The sequence below is a fragment of the Anser cygnoides genome, chromosome 3 (assembly GCF_040182565.1).
Source record: "Anser cygnoides isolate HZ-2024a breed goose chromosome 3, Taihu_goose_T2T_genome, whole genome shotgun sequence".
Classification (NCBI taxonomy): Eukaryota; Metazoa; Chordata; class Aves; order Anseriformes; family Anatidae; genus Anser; species Anser cygnoides.
In genome coordinates, this window is record NC_089875.1 from 71,809,808 (window position 1) to 71,824,999 (window position 15,192).

Here is a 15,192-nt window from a genome sequence, read left to right on the forward strand (position 1 = left end):
AGCTAAGGCACCTGAAAGGTAAAATGAAAAGAAAACAAACAAACAAACAAACAAACATTATATAGAGACAAGCCAACTTCCAAACCAATATACTTTTCATCTTTAATCAAATCAGGGTAAAAGCACAACTTTCATAACTCCATAACTCAAGTACCATAATCATCAGTCTTCACATTATCTTTCATTTGTAACATACTATTGTACATAGTAGGATTTAGGTCTTGCAGAAAATCAAAGTGATTGACAGTTCTGGAATGGAAGAGTTCAAGTTTGTTAGAGGGATGTATTAATATGTATTAGGCCTAATGAAAGCTCAAGAGTTGGTCTAAAGCAATTTCTCTTTGCAGACTGTGTGTCTGAACCATAATTATTCAATAATTTAGTTAAACCAAGCTTCAGGGAGATGAAAAGTTTTGTCCATGATTATAAAGAAGAAATACTGTAAAATTAGTAAATAGAAAGCCTTAGCCTGGATACTTCATGATCTCCTTTTGTTCTGAATTTGCTAATAAACCAATAAGTATATGCTTTTAACAAAGCTGACAGCCTTTACTTTTATGTGATGTGGTAATTCAAATATTACGCTACAAACACAATATAATTCAATGAGTAAACAAAGACACGAGAAAAATATTTTCTTATTTTCTGTCTTCTTAAAAAAAAACACTTTTTGGACAGTCTAAAATTCTCTTTTCTCTATGAAAAAATAGTAATATTTTCTCCCAGCTTCTGTGAAAGACCAGACTTTGATGACAAAACTAGTATGTCTCTTTCTTTTTGTCAAACTGCAAAATCCTAATCCAAACTTCAAATTTCATATGCTGATAGGTATGTGGGAAAGCTGCAACTTATATATAGCCTTTCCAATAATCATCTTCTCCAGCTTTCCATATTGTTTCTGACTACAGACTTTCAGATGATATTATAGCTATTCTTTTGTTTGGTCGTAAATCAAAAACTTCTATGCTTTTTGAGCACCCAGTAGACTAACACGAGCACCCCAGCAAGAAACTGTGACAGTTGCTATAACAGAATTGTAATGAAACTGCAATTTGGTCCATCTTAGGTCTATTCATCACTAAACATGGCTAAAGAATTTATTCTCTTGTTTTATCAGTCATAATTCCTCAGCACATGCAGTAGAACAAAATCTGAAGCTTGGCAATTGCAAGAGACATAGAAACTGCTATAGTCAATTAAAGTAATAGTATATTAAGTCTAGAATCCTTATCTCCAAAAATGTAATAGTAGAAAAATTAATAGCACAGTTCTGCTACAAATCTTTGCATGATTTGTTGTTGTTGTTGTTGTTAAATGCATTTTGTCGTCAGTATTCACTAAAGTACTCTTGAATACTTAATCATGGTAATGCATTTCCTTAGAACAATTGTCATATCTGCTTGAAACAGTAAGTTGCTTATCACAAACAACATTTGATCACATTCAGTGATCTCCCAAAGAACTGCTGCAGTACTGAAAATGGTATTCCTTTTTCAAGACACAGGCTTTATAATGACAACATATTTTTATTGCATTTAACAATATTTTTTTGTCATTGACTGAACTGGTATATAACTTCTCTCATACTGATTCCACTGAGAATTAAAAAAGTGAGCCATAGGATAGCAATAAATCTGATAAAAGTCTAAGGATACTTTGTATTTTCACTTTTTTAGGAGTTCTCATTCTTAAAATGTGGAATATTTACAGAGTATTGTTCTTTTAATCTCTAGCCATTCACTGATTTAAGTAACTCAGAACAGGACACTAAGATCAATGAATTTAGACGCATCCTAGACTAAAGGAAAATAATCTTGAAGACAATGCTGATATTTTCAGTCACTTTAAGATAGACAAGGTCTCATCCCAGACCAGGGATAGATGGGTGTCTGTAGCATAGCGTGGATTCCAGTACACCAATTCTCACTTCAGCACACTGAGGTACAAATTGCCTCATTTGTCTAAAGAGGACTTCACAGAAAATTAAATACTGATTACAGTAAAAGACTAAAAGCTTTCATATTTTACTAACAAATTTCATTACAGAGTACTAATCTTGCTGTTAAAATCATATCCAAAATATTTAGCCATCAATTCTTAATGCATTTTATAAGGGAAAATAATTCCTTGCTTTTTTTTTTCTTTCAACATTTACTTAGGTTTTATTATAAATCCATTAAAAATAGTATGAAACAGCATTGTTGAAATGAAATGTTTTGAAGTGAGTTTTTCTGAATTTTGCATCTCATCAATGATACTGAAAATGCTTTCAGTTCAGACTTACTCAAAAAGTATTTATTTCTTTAAATGATTTTGGTCAGTGAATCAAAATGTTGCCTTGCACAACTCTGACAGTAATCAGCATTTTTTTTTTTTTTTTTTTTCCATTTGTACTTAGCAAAGAAATCTATTTATCTTTGCAACACATGAACAAAGATTATATTTTCTGGGTAAGAACTTTCACTTTTAAGAAAACAAGAAAATTTATCCTGTGTTTTGCATTGTATTGTGTCAAGTAAATTTATGGTGGTCTTGAACTAACTCATTTTTACTGTCTACTTCTGGAGCTGGCATGTTCTAGTGGGAGTGGGAGCTAACTTTCCAGGTTTAAAAGGAAAATCATATATGAGAAGACTCTAACAGTTCTTTAGTGTGATCACAACAGTATTGTCATGATTTGAGAGCCACCACACTGCTTGAAGCCGGTCTGTTATAGTAGCTTCAAATGGTTGCAACTGCTGATGAAGGAAAGGCATTACTGATCAATATGTGTGCATTCATGATCGCATTGTCTCCTAATAGTCCCTGTGGCTGACTGTCTGATAGTGTCAGTATCAGAGGTTTCCCATTGTTGCCATCAGCAGCATTTTGTCTAGGAAATCATGCAGGAGAAACAAAGAAGGATGTATATAAAACATGGCCCAGAATTTGTTTCCAAAACAATTTTGAGTTCAGGAAAGTAATCAAGACAAATCAAATACTTTCAGGTGTTTGAATTGATCTGAAACCAAATAAATCTTAGCATTAAAATGCTCACAGAGACAGTCATTACCATGATTCAAAAGGGAAAAATAATGATTAGAGACATTTCTCAAAAATTAGCAATGGTAACTCACTGCAAAAATGTTAATGTTACTAGACTGTAATAGCCACCACAAAATGACTTGTCCATATGGACCAATTTCCAGTTAAAAAATATAAAAGACAGTAAAACATTTGTTGTTGTTGTTGTTGTTTTTTGTTTTTGTATGTGGAGAAAATCTAGGAACAATTTACACTTTGCGTTGCCAGCTTCTGAGATTTTATTACAAATATACTGAAACTTGGTATCAGTCTGAAATATTTCCCAACATTTAAAGCAATCGCAAGATTCCTGGGGATTAAGCTCATGATTTTTGAGCACCTGTGGAATGCAGTATTAACTTATTAGTTTGTTCTCAACGTCAGAACAATACTGTCACTTCCCATCACAGAAAGCTCTTCATGAATCTTCAGTACACTATTCTAAACTGAAACCCTAGCTTATACTTACCTATACATAATTTACTTTACTCCACATGCTCTTGGAACCAAGGTTTCACCTGTTTTTTTCTCACATAAACAGGAGATTGTCATTTAGCTTTGGTCGAAGCCACTGAAGGCTTTCAAATTTATTGTGGTCCTGCAAAATATGGGTGGTATTTAATTCAGAAGGAATATTTTAAGTTCTCACTTACCCTTCAAATATGAAATAGTAGGGATGAATAAACTACTTGTATGAATAAGTCATTCGACAAATGTTCTGCTTATTCCTGTCTGAGGATTTTTTTATAAGCAGTTTGCAATTTTCTCATACACATTAGTCATTCAAAATTACTGTCTATTTTGTGCAAATACCCTGTGGTTTGTCAATTGTACTCCAGCAGATCTTTCCAAATATACGAAATCTAAGCCACCCTAGATATTTCTGACCGGAGACAGAATAATGTTCATACAGCGTTACTTTGGCTCCTCATCTTTTGACCACAGCTTTTAGAACCATGATTTCCCTCTACAGAGGAGCTTTAATAAAAGCAAAATTAATTTTCCATTAATATCTCCTGATATTCAATGTTCCTGTAAAAACTATAACCAATAAATTCATTCACTAGAATATTCAGACATTAAGCAGAGACAGAGGAAAAGCAGGAGGAGTAAACTACTGTGAACATACCATTTTCTTTTGCAAATAGGAATAAGCATCCTGATTCAGCAGACCTTTTGAAGGAAGCTTAAACTGTTCTTGATGCATGCCACGGAGTTTCAGCATATTTAAATGATCAAAGTAAAAGTTGTGTAATTATGAAGTTTTAATGCACAGGGAATAATACACACCACAGCAAAACTAAAGCAATCATGGTAGAATTAAACGTAGTTTATGAAGAATTATCATAATTTATTATGCTCTTATGAACTGCAATTATTATTTTGTTTTAATTGTTGCTGAGATATTATCCTATTGCATGGAACAATATATCCCATCTAAAGTACAAGTTGCCATATAGACTAAAGTTGTGATTTTATCTTCTGTGTAGCCTGTGCAGATAATTCAGGCAATACATTCCTGGAGAAGTCTAATTTGACCAGGAAGACAGTTTACATGACTAACTTTGACTGCAGATTCAACAGATGGTGAAAGGAGATTGTGAAAGTTAGGAGATGAAAGTAATCATGGGCAATTTTCTGATGTTCTTACATAATAAACTTCTGTTGGGCAGTAAAATCCACAACTGGACTATGTGCTATGATATTTTGAAGCAGCCTGCATGCAAAATATGTTAATAATTCTACACAGATATAAGTGATTGACAATGCATGAGAACTGTAATAAATATATTTTATAATCTTAAGTTGTTCAAGATTCCTGTATAAAAGGGCTTATGTATCTGACAATGATAATTCTTTGTATTTTTCTTAGAACTCTACCATCTGATATATGTTATTTTATTTCCCCACAGATAAACTTAAATAAGGAGAACGTTCATATACTTTGTTATGACATTTATTTACTTAACTTAAAAATAAACAAATAAATTCTTAAATCTGAGGAAAAAAAAAGTGTTTTTTTTGTTTTACTTTTACTGTTTTTTTTCAAAAAATAGGAGTTTCTCTTTTTATTAAAAAACTGATTTTTTTCACAGAGAATTTTTACTTCTCATTAAAAAAAAAAAAAGTAGGATCTTATCAAGCCTACATCAAGCTGCTGTTTCTGTTAGTCCCACCTTTTACATCTATTCTAAAGGATAAGAGAGGAATGCTCTGTGATGATAGCACTTGGCCTGCAGTCAGATCTACCAGTCATAAATGTTCAGAATGTTAAGATATAGGAAATCCCCTGTATTCAATCTGTATTCAATCAGTTGGGAATTTCATGATTTCAAGGCAACCTTTTCCTTCCTTTTTTTTTTTTTTCCTCCCCCACAAATTCAAAGCAGTCTTATCTTAAGAGCAACCTTTCCAGCGAGCCCAAAATTCATAATAGGCAGGTTCCATGTCTACTGACACTAGCTGGGCTGGCCAGAATAATGTCTCAAATGTTGGGAACTTATACTTCCTTACACACATATTTTGTTCTAATCCATACAATTTTACAAATAGAATAAATACAGTTTTAATGCCAGACAAATTTTATCTTTTTATTATTATTATTATTATTATTTCTAATGTGAAAGGCTACTCAAACAGCTTTACCAACTGAAGAGTGTACCACCTTGATTCATTTGAATGAACAGTACAAAGAAATGTTGATAAGATGTCACATCTCTTTTTATACAAAAAGAAATCAGATTCCACAAAGAATTTCCAAGAAAAGTGTGCGCTTCAGAAAACAGAGGGAAAGCAAGAGTTAAGAGGATTGAATTTCATTTTTTTCTATCCAGGGCTTGTTGTGCGACTTTGGATATGTCACTGCCTCTCTGGTTTCAGTCTTGATCGTTTGGGCCTTAAGGTCTTTGGGATAGGATTTTACCTAGTTTCTGCATGTTTTTTTTACCTAGTTTTTTACCTAGTGTTTGCATTATGTCTGGCAGAAAGAGACCTATAGAGTAGCATAAAGGTTAATAATAACTAAAGAAAGATCTATTTAGTGTATAAAACAGAAGTAGGCCACTAAGGATGGTTCAGATTCTAATTACAAAAGGAAATATCAACGAAAATTCTTTTAATTGCATGTGTATGACATAGATGAAGAAGCTAAGGTAATTTTTTTCTAACTTCCTCCAGAAATGGAACTGAAATTGCTGACATGAAAGTACAGTGTAACATCTGCACATTACATCCACTGGTGTTTTTTCTCTCTACTAAACTGTCTCCTTTTTTTGCTAAGAATTTTTTGTTGGTTTTATTATTGTTATAACAATTATTATTCTCACATTGAAAGGAGCAGAAGAGATTAAGGTTACCTGTTTCATAACCTAAGGTGAATGTAAAAGCTGGTGGAGGGGACAAATTCACAGCCTGTGTGTCTGCTCAACCACACAATACATCTAGCAATGTAATAAGAAAGTGTAAATGCCTTCTACATCATGCAGTTCAACTGTATGGCAGATCTGGACGGTTCCCTAAAGTATGCTTGCTAATGCATTGTCCAGTTAAGTTTTTTAATGTCCCTCAAATGTGCATGTAGTGCTCACAAAGTATTCCTGTATTGTAATATTCCTGCAGGGACTGTCCAAAGATCCAAACATCCTGTCTTAGTGTCTGTACCACCTAGGAAGAAATTTATGAAATTTTCTGGTCCTGCTGCTTTCCAGTTGTTTGGGCATCAGGGAAATATGAAACTAAGTCAGTTGGATGCTGTAGGTCTTCTTTTCCTGTTGACTCTGGCACAAAACTACATACTATGGGTCTGGAAAACTGAGATGTTCTCCCTGCTAACTCAAGTGGGTTAAATTTCATAACAGAATACCAGCCAATAGGGGAAAAATATCCTTATAATGAAAATAGTGGATAATTTTACAGTGAACAGGATGAGACCATGGAATCCATGAAGGAAAATGAGACGAAAGTAAAATTAGCCATGTTTACTTGGGGTTTATGGACAAGGATCTGTGTTTGATCACGTGGGTAATAGTAATATATATCTAATTAATATATAATCTTTTTTTTTCTCTAGTACATTTCATTAACCCATGGTGCTTCTGCAGTTTTTATGTTTTCAAATATAACTGAAGAAGTATTTTTAACTACAGCATGACAGAATAAAATACTATATATACTGCATAACATAATGCAATAGTTCTTAATCTGAGGAACACACACTACCCCAAATTATTAGCCACCAGCACAAGTCCAGAAGGTTGGCATCTGTTGACACCAACAGTACTATCTACCATTGTCAATTACAAAGGTTAAAAAATGCTGTTAGGTAATATACAGTATATAAACATTTATATTAACAAAATAACATATATCATTCTTAAATATGATATTAATTCACAGATGTCATTCAGAAGCTATAATAAGTGGGAAATATTCAGTTAGAGGCTGGTGCCCAGACAGCAAAAAGTCCAGATGGGAAGAGCAATAATTGAACATTTTGGTTTCTTTGGTAATCAAAGGAGAAATAGAGGAATGCCTGACAAGTGTTTCTTTCCAAAACAGAGATAGTGAACATAAAACTGCTCAAATGCATGCCAGAACTGTACTGCTAGATTTTTACAACCAGCCAGTCTATCATCAATGACTTTGAGAGGAAACCCCTGCAGGGACTGCAAGCCAAGTATGTGATGACCACTTCTTTATGTGTACCCTGCTCCTGGTTTGCAGCTCTGGAGCAGCTCTCTGTCAGTCAGCAGTGTGTGGTATTACAGTCTGGAGCAATTTTCTACTCAAGAATGAAATGGAAGGAGCTGGAAGGATCTGGATCCAAGAGGAGAGCTTGCCTTCCCTTCTCGGGTCTTTGCCAGTGACCTCACAGCTTTAACACTCATTCATCAACTCAGTGACATTTGTGTCTAACAGCACACTTTAGGAAAAAATCATTTTTCAATCATTCATATCTCCTATGCCAATTCCAGGCCATAGTCCATAAAAAGGATTATATGATCCTCATCTACATCACTCTGTTTTTCTTTTCATACCGGTGAATTCTCATCCATCTGCAGCAGCATTCCTCACTTCTGTCTTTCATTCTTGCCCTTTTCCAAGAGCTCTGCTCCTCACTGAAGAATGCCCTCTCATCTTACATTCATACACTTCAGATTCCCATTTGGAGAATTGTTCATTTGGATGCCTAGACAATTCTTTCTCACCCAGATTCAACACTCCTGTTCAAGAATGCACACACCCTGTACTCACAGGTATGTATGAGGTGGCTTTGGTCTTCATGAGAAAGATCTGTCCCAAAGTCCTGCTCATCTAAAGTGCCCTTTAACCAGACACACAAAGAAAAATATCTAATAAATACCATGGGAAAAAAAATAAAAATCCTCACCTCTATCCTCTCTTTGTATTTCCAGGTAAGAAGGGTTATAAATTCTAAAAAATAAAAAATAAAAAATAAACTCTGAAATACACCTTTAAGTACACATGGAGAATTAAAAGGACAAAATGCTTCTCAGTATTGCAGTTGTAAGCATTGGTGTTTGTTCCATATTTGCATGACAAAAGACTAAGATTTATATAATGCATTGTTTGTCATGGGCTGGAAAAGATGTTGCTTTTCTTCAGGCTTTACTCAGAGATCACGCAGTTCAATTAGCTGTATAAATCATCACTTGCAGATGATCAGTCTGCCATGCAACATATTAAATATTTTAAAACTACATAGATTTAAATATTTATTTCCTATGTAGTTATGTTACTAGGTACAAAATAAATTCTGGAGCATAATTTATTCAAATTTGTACAAATAGTGGTATGGTTCCACTACAATAGTAGTATGGCTCTAGTAAGGTACCATAACTATAAGAATTATATAACACATAGTTTTCTGAAGCAAAATTCAGAACCAGTGGAAGACTCAAAGTCATCTGAAACAATTAAGAGATTAAATATTTTCATGGAAATATATATATATATATATAAATTGTCTGAATTTATTTTCACTATTCATAGATTTTGTTTTAAAATACAAAGCATTGTGATAAAATAAATAGTGAATTAATATATTAATATATTTTATAATTAATTAACATTAATATTCAATCACTTATTGTATATAAGTTCTCGATTTGGCTCTGAATGTGTGTTTAAAAATATATCTCCACTGGGTAGGAGACAGAATGCTTAATTAATGAAGCAAGAAATAACTTTAAGACAAGCACGCTAGGCAAGCACCTATCACCGTATTGCTAAACACTCTTTGGAACCACTCTGTCTTTTGCTGAAGAATCTTTCACAATATGATATGGGTCAATATTTAAAGAAACTGTATTGAAGTTGGCCTCTTTTAGCAACTCATATATATATTTACAAGGTTAACATAAGGTTAGTATATTATTTAAAAATGGTTGTTTTATATGGAGTGTTTGATTGACTGAAATCTCAGTCTGATCTCAGTCTGTGATCTCAGTCTGAACATTGTGAGGATGCTGAGCTCTCCCCTCCTGTCAATCACCAGCTCACTACAATGACTAACAGGAATGAGTGAAAAGGAAAGTCCTTCTTGTCCTCTGGTAAATCTATGTCTGACATTCCTTCACTGTTAGGAATATTAATTTACCAATGAGACAGCCACAGAGTATTAGCATTTGCCCATACTCTGTTCTCAGGTATGGGTGCTGAGATCTTGTTTATTTCAAAATCTGCTCAAAATTTGGTCTAGTTTATTACTGCTTGAGAAGTTACATTATTTAGAACATTTATTATTATTATAATTACATATATATATATATTTTTTTTTTTGGGGGGGTGGGGGTTAGGGCTAGTGCTCCTACCACTTTTCATTCATTTAATTTTCTTTCATTTTTTATTCATTGCACTTTGATCACATTGCATTTGCAGTTCTGCCTATCTAATCTGTATTGGATTAAACCACTTTCTACTGAAAGAAACAGAACAGAACAGATCTGAACGGTAGAAAGAAAGGTCCTTGAGGAAAAAACTCAGTGTCTCTAAGCCTAGATACTGGGATGCACCTACCACAAAAGCTTATAGGAAGTGGGCAAACAAACAAGGGAAAGATGAAGGGTTTCAGGAGGGTTTGAGCTCTCAGAAAATGGGGAAATTGTCAGAGCTTAGTCAAGGTTACAAAGATGGAAAAAAACTTTCTTGGTGTTTTGACACAAGTGTCTGTGGAGAGTCTAAACCTTTAGACCAATAGCTACCTTCTTTAAAAGTCAACATTGCTTCCATTTCAGGCCAAGGTTTGTATGAGAAGTATAACACCTTGGTAAAATAAGCTATCAGATTCAGTTGGTCTAACTTTCCAGGAAAAAAAAAAAAAAAAAAAAAAGTTTGCTTTCCAGTGTCAAATTAAAAATTTAAAAACTTAATTCTCGTGTTAAATTAACTTAAGTAAAGTCATGTTTAGCATTATCTTAGTCTGTGATTAAATGACTTGTAAAGTCAGGTAATTGCACTGAAAGCTCTCCAGAGCAAAAGCCTTTCCTATGGTCATACTCTGCACCTAACAGAGTGGGTAAGAATAGTGACTATTAAAGTTAGTTCATAACAATAACAATCTGAAGACAAAAAAGGACCCACAGATGGAGCTGAAGAGAAACTGCAGATAGTCACAATCAGAAAGTTGGCAAACTGATGAAAAATAGTTTAATATTTATTTAGTTTGGCTTTTATACCTTAAACTGTATCTGAATTTTCCAATAACATTGAGATTCAAATAAACAATCCTCCAGTGTAACATAAAAACACACACATAAGTTCTCTTCACTCACTAGCAACAATAAAATATCAAAAAGAGATAGTCATCCTGTTACACATTAATAATACATTTATATTAATAAAGAAAAGTTCTGATCACAAACAGCTCATTTCTATCTCCCGGAATTATGTGAAATAAAAGCATTCACCAAAAAGTTGAACTTGGGAGACTGTTTCCTCTACTTCTTGAAGGAGCATATAGAAAAGTAGTTGGAAGTTTCCCCAAGCAAGTACAAGTCTTCATTTGCAGAAATGAACAGGGAAAGTCATTTTTACTGGTACACCTCACTTGGTGTCTCACTGTGGTGTTCAGATGAAGTGACCAGAGTCTTCATCCAGTAATTGTGTCTTCTTATCAGGCTCAGAGCCCCTCTCAGAAATATCTAAAGTAAATGTTCAGTACTAAAGAGCAGAGCCATGGGCAAGCTGAGCAGGAGGCCCCAGCCATATGGGCACACTAATGCTTCAGAAACTCCCTAGCAGGCATGGAGTAACACATGGAGCTAGACCGCAACATTCCATAGCTCTCATACAGTCACCACGCTTATGGATTGTCACTTACACTGTAATGCTTTCAATCACATTTACATTTCATAGAATCATAAAATCATTCCACAAGCCTCTTACAGTTTCTCTTATTTGCTCGGTGTGAGGACAGTTACAATCATGGCTTTAGAAATCTTTGCTTCACTGAGATGTCTACCTGCTTCTTTTTTCTGAAAGCTTTGCTAAATAAACCTTTTTGTAACACTGAGTTTTTAACGTTGGTTGTTGTCTGTGGAAAGCTAATACCTTCTGCATGCACAGTAGGAAAGGTCCACTTGGGACTATAATTTAAAGAGCTAATATTAACAGAATAAAACACACACATATTTATCTTCTTTAGTCTTTCCACACCACAGAAAAAGAGTTACCGTAGCTCTGACTGGTCATGCTAAATACCTCAAGGTTGAAAATTAAAATATTCTGCCTCTGTGCTGGTTTTACTGCTGTCTCTATATTGTTCTCTATATTGCTCAGCACAGTCAGGAAACTAATAACTTTGAGAAAATTGTACATTTATTTGCTGTTTGCAAGGACCTCTTTCTATTAGCTATAAACTGGACAAATCTTAAATGCTTCCCGGAGCTGCTGATAAGCACCCAAAACCTCTGAATGGCTTGCATTTGCAAAGCTAGAAGGGAAATCTTGTAAAAAGTCTTTCCTGTAATTTCAGACAATTCCTGTTTAAGGTCAAGCCAGAAATTCTTCACAAATAGTTTCTCTCAGGGTACAGAGGTATTTCCTTTTCAGGTTCTGGCTAAGACCCAAAGAGCAAAAACATGAGGAAAGAAAATGTAACGATAATCACAATATTAACCAAATCCTTCCTATACCAAAAATGTTTCCACTAATACTTGCACTACAATTTGGCAGACACTTAGTAAGAAGCGACATCATCCTATCTTAATGGGTTCCCCACCTTGACACCCTCACAGGTAAGGTGCCCTCTGACTTCCAGATGTCTCTTTGCTATGGGGTAGTTTTCTATTTCTTCAGCTAAAGCACATTCTTAATAACTGGAAAATTATTTTCACTTCAGTCCATATTTGCAAACAATTGCACTGGATATGCAGTGGATCTTCTTACCGACTAACATGAGTGGTGTTTTTTTGCATTTTTCTCATGGCTCTAAATACAAGCACAAGCATCACCAGATAAAAAGGGATATTAAAGAACTGTTCTGAAAGCAGACATACTTTTCTTCTAATATTTGTTCTCACTCTCTGGCTACTTTCATTAATTTATTTTATAAACCTCTTGACATTATTTCATCTTTTTCCAATGTGGCAGCGTATCTATGTACCCTCTTCATTTTATTTACCAGAAAATAGTAATCAAAAGCAGATGGACCATCTGGAACAAATGTTGAGTTCTGTAACATGTGAGCCCAAGAAATCTGAGCTCCGAACTATACTTTGACTGCAGTTCTGGTTTGGATTTCAGGTAAATAATTTAAAATCGGAAAACTGTGCCAACATAAATCAATTTCCTGTGTTATTTTTGTGTTTAATGTAACAGCAAGTGCCTCATTCCTGAGTGACATGATGAGACCACATCATAGCAAGGGCAGAAATACCCCTCAATAAGGCTTTGGTTTGGCTTCCTGATTCATTTCAAAATGAACCTTGCCAAAAGGCTCATGTATGGTTAAACCAGAGCCCATCAGAGACCTCATCGTGGGTTAGGTATTGTGACTTGCAAATCTTCTTTTTCCTCCTGTTTCTAGTTACAGCAGGAGAGAAATGGAAAGTATGAATTCAAGGTAACAATCTCCATCCACATTTTTGTCACCAAAATTTACTCTTATGGACCCAAAAGTATGTTAATTTAGGTTCAGTATTCTACTTCATTACAGCATCATTCTTTGCTGTTTAGTATAGTGGAAGACAGTATAAAGGTTAAAACAACACCTCCCCTGTCAAAAGACACTGTGTTGAGCCTCATTCTCTGGTTGTGTAGATACTACTTCTGCTCAGTGGTTATATCAGTATTGTTGAGTTACATGTGACATTCATTGGAACTCCATCCAGAAATTAAAACTCACTTTTGTAAATGCAGACACTTTTGGAAAGTAGCAACAGGCCTGACCTGAGCTCTTTATATCACTTCTTCACTTCATGTTCATTGGTCAGTACTTGGCATCAGCAGCAGTTACACGTGTGCATACATCTGCAACATACTGTGCACAAGAAGTGTTTTTATCAAAGGATTATATACTGAAAATTACATATTGTGCAAAAGAATTCACAGTGCGGATGGATTGTATGGTGATACTTAAAGAAGAAAAATTTAAAAAAAAAAAGGACTATAGGTTTACAGATTAAAAAAAAATTACTGGCCTTTATTTTTTTTTTTCTTTGTCAGGTACAGATTTCTAGACATAAAGCCCATCATTCACAACTAAAAATACATTTCTAGTTACCTAGATATATTTGGATAAGTGTCCTTCCTGAAAACTACATGAATCTGTTCATCAAGTTGGAATTAAGAAAAACAATTTTCTCATGTACATTTTGGAGATGTCTCTCAGTAAAAAGTCAAAAAAATAACCAAAATAAATCAAATAGCTTTTCTGAACTTCCACTTCTGCTCCTGACTGGGAAATGAAAATGCAGACAAATATTCATTTATGAAAAAATTGGTTAAATAGACTGGGTTCTGTTATAATTCTAACTTGAGTTGATATTAATTTGTGGCTGTTTCAGGTCAGTGTTTACATTACCTGAGTGCTTACTAACCTAGGTAATGTATCTTCTGGTTTATTGCTAGGGGCTGTCATGTCACCTCTACACACACATTCCAAGAGTTAAGGAATGGCAGCAAATATAATGAAGACACAGTCTTTTCCATTATCTGGACTCTATTCTGGAAAGTCTTTCATGACAAAAAGGTTATCATGAAAGAAAAAGATGAAGAAAACACAACAGCCTTATGTTCTGGATATTTCTAAATTACTTTTCTTGTTAGAAAATGTCTTCCAGCTGAGCAATATGGGTTGCAAAGAAAAAAAAATAAGAGCAAAACATTTATACTTAATCAAAAATACATTCAGATTTTTCATTCTTCCTATTACACCATCTATTCAGTTTGAATTTTAGAAATTGTAGAAGGAAACCTTATGCAAAAAGGCTGTAAGTATTAAAGTATATTCTACAAGGTTTATTATGGTTTTGGCCTAACCTACGTCGTGGAAGAGAGCTGTGTCCCTGGACTATTTCTTCTGAATGCTATTGGTATGGCATATCACAGGTCTGGGATTTGCTTTTCCTAAGATAATTGGATTGATGAGGAGACTTTTACAGGTCATTGAAGAGTAAAAGAAATTACAGGATGACGGGGGCTGCAGAGAGGTGGGAAGAATTTATCAGATTTATGTTAGACTTCTCTTTTAGGACGAAACTACTCATCCTATGGGAGCTCCCTGCTTGTCTCTGTCACATATTAAAGCAGTCTACAGAGAATGACTCTGAAACAGGGTCTACATTTTTGTGGTCCGGAATTAGTTGAGTTTAATCCCAGTTTATATTTGAAATGAAGATATGCATACATGTATGGGTTTGTGCAGGTGCATGTACAAGTATATTTGCATATGCATCTTCCTATCGTTTCTTTAGCTCCCTGGTTTTGTTTCTTTCCTTCATGAGTGCCATTATGTAGAGAAACACTATTTCACTATTTCCATTGGTGAAGAAATTGTGTGCTTGTTGCTAAGAGCTCAGTATTTACAGAGAATAATTACAGGCATATGCATAGTTTTCCTTATATGTAGAGTAGGCAAATATGATATATGTTGAACAACATGTATCA